The sequence below is a fragment of the Etheostoma cragini genome, chromosome 16 (assembly GCF_013103735.1).
Source record: "Etheostoma cragini isolate CJK2018 chromosome 16, CSU_Ecrag_1.0, whole genome shotgun sequence".
Taxonomy (NCBI): domain Eukaryota; kingdom Metazoa; phylum Chordata; class Actinopteri; order Perciformes; family Percidae; genus Etheostoma; species Etheostoma cragini.
In genome coordinates this window covers 6,705,327-6,708,263 of record NC_048422.1, presented here as the reverse complement: position 1 = coordinate 6,708,263, position 2,937 = coordinate 6,705,327, and the positions used below count along the sequence as shown (strand labels likewise).

Genomic DNA, 2,937 nt, shown 5'->3' with positions numbered 1-2,937 from the left:
GGGGGGAGGGACTGAGAAGTTGTTGCTCCAATCCTTTGGCGAAGTCCTGGATCTTCAAAATCATACCTACAGCACCTTTAATAAACTTTACTTCTCAATTCATACTTTGGATTTTGTGTCACCACATTTACTTAGTAGTTAGTTGCTTTGGTAAACTAACCAGTAGGACATGACAGTCATTTAGTTTTATTAGTCTCACTCCACTCACGGAGTCTTCAGATTCAGAGCAAGAAAGCTTGACGTTGGAGCAGTCCTTCTCCCATCAGTAAAGTCCTTTTCATCCTGTGCTCTGACCTCTCTGATGAAATGTTTACTGGAGTGCGTTTGTCTTGGCAGGAACACATTTTCCTAATTCAATCTGTGCAATGTGACACCTAAGTTGTTCTAAAAGTGTAATGTTGACGTTTCAACTTATTCAGAGCAGCTTGTTGACACAGTGTTCTTGTGTTCTCAGATGTTCCCAAAATCCGCAGGTGACTCACTGACAGCTGACTGCTCGGCTCTCTGATAAGCTGTGCCTTATCACAGCCGCCTTCAAGGATTGCACACAATCCCAATGATGTGGTTGGGAATTGAAGGGTCATTTTATTTCCAGAAGCCAACTCAATTCCTAAGCAGCTGTCAAGTCAGAGTCAAAGCTGACTCAGCATGTTGAGAGCGCAATGACGAAAGAGAAGCCCCTCCCGATTGTATGGGTTAATTTCAGTTTCCCTAAAGGAATATCAAGGGTTGAGGGTTTTTAGAAGCTATGTAACCAATATTAAACAACACAAAACGTGTCAGTTTTACTTTTTACTTACAGCAAGCTTTTATTGTTGTTTTGTTTGTTTTGTTATAACTGCTTACACTTTTCTGTTCCCTGTATCTGTCTTTTTATTGTCTGTAAAGCAACCTTCAGTGCTCAGAAAGGCACTGTTAAATAAAATGTATTATTATTATTATTATTATTATTATTATTATTATTATTATTGGGTGGTTCGCAGATGGAACAGCAGTCTGGACATCTAGGCTGAAAGTATTTGGCTGAAAAGTTATATTTCAGTCACGCTGCTCAAGACTGCCATTTTCTCAATGTTTGCACTGTACTACAATTACTGATTTTATACAGATTTTACTTAATAAAACACCCAACTTGTTTTAAATGAGCAAGACTGGACAAAGATCACTTCCTTTAGACTGTTTGTCAGCACACACACACACACACACACACACACATACACACACAAACATTGTTGTGTTTCCTGCTGAAGAACTCCAGTTCAAAAATTACAGGAAAGGGAAGAAAACATTTGGAATGGAATGTAAATGAGCTGCTGATTACAAACAGTGCAAATGTTATTTTTAAATATGATTTTCAACTGTACAACTGCAAGTTTCCCTTTACGACCAAATGTATTTCAGCTACAGCCCACACAGAGCTTTATCAGTAAACAGTCATTATATTGCTGGTAAGACATTGATGTCCTAAAGATTACATGTGATTACATGCTAATCCCTTGAGTTCAATTTCACAAGCACACCGGCAATATGAATAGATGGGCAGGTTTGGGTTTCATCTTGAGTAACCAATTTCAGATTGTTTGAATTGGATAAAAATCTATAACAGGTACAACTAGAACAGCAGCCCTGGAGCTACTGGGGACTCAGTGTATTCTCAGGAACCCTTCAGCAGGGCAGCAGCTGCATCAAAATACCTTCAGAGGATTCTAAAAAGAGTACTTTACCAGCAGTAGCTCAGTCCGTAGGGAGTTGGGCTGGGAACCGGAGGGTGACCGGTTCAAGTCCCCACATGGACCAAAAAGTACGGAGTGTGGATTGGTGGCTGGAGAGATGCCACTTCACCTCCTGGGCACTGCCAGGTGCTCTTGAGCAAGGCACTTCCACCCCCCCCAACTCCCAACCGCTCAGGGCGCTGGTTCAGCTGGCAGCCCACTCATTCTGATATCTCTCCAATAGTGCATGTATAGCTCCTGAGCATGTGTGTGTATTTCAGGTCTGTGTGTGATTACTAACAAATGTGTGTACACAGAATGTAAATTGTAATTTCCCCACAGGGGATTAATAAACAAATACAGTGGTCTGCAAAAGTTTGGGCAGCCTTGTTAATTTCCATGATTTTCCTTCATAAATCGTTGGTTCTTAGGATAAAAAAAATCAGTTAAATATATCATATAGGAGACAAACACAGTGATATTTGAGAAGTGAAACAAAGTTTATACCATTTACAGGAAGTGTGCAATAATTGTTTAAACAAAATTAGGCATGTGCATAAATTTCATTTTACTGATTTCAAAATCTTTAGAACCAATTATTGGAACTCAAAATTGGTTTGGGAAGCTCAGTGACCCCTGACCTACATACACAGGTGAACCCAATTATGAGAGAGTATTTAAGGGGGGGCAATTGTAAGTTTCCCTCCTCTGTGAATCTTCTCTGAAGAGTAGCGACATGGGAGTCTCAAAAGAACTGTCACATGAACTGAAAACAAAGATTGTTCACCATCATGAATTAGGGGAAGGATACCGAAAGCCGTCTAAGAGATATCAGTTGTCTGTTTCGACAGTTAGGAACATAGTCAGGAAATGGAAGACCACAGGCACAGTTCAAGTTAAGGCTCAACGTGGCAGACCAAGGAAAATCACGGATAAACAGAAGCAAAGAATGGTTAGAACAGTCAAAGTCAACCCACAGGCCAGCACCAAAGACATACAACATGATCTTGCTGCGGATGGAGTCATTGTGCATCGTACAACTATTGCGCGCACTTTACACAAGGAGATGCTGTACGCAAGAGGGATGCGGAGGAAGCCTTTTCTCCGCCCACATCACAAACAAAGCCGCTTGAGGTAGGCTAAAGCCCATTTGGACAAGCCGGCTTCCTTTTGGAATAAGGTGCTGTGGACTGATGAAACTAAAATTGAGTTATTTGGACATAAC

At 40.9% G+C, this 2,937-nt stretch overlaps 1 protein-coding gene across 1 annotated transcript in view; it reads right to left on the bottom strand.

The window, feature by feature from the left end:
• bnip3lb (BCL2 interacting protein 3 like b) overlaps nt 1-2,937 on the bottom strand; it is a 16,190-nt gene that overhangs the window by 8,678 nt on the left and 4,575 nt on the right. The gene's annotated exons all lie outside the window — the stretch shown is intronic.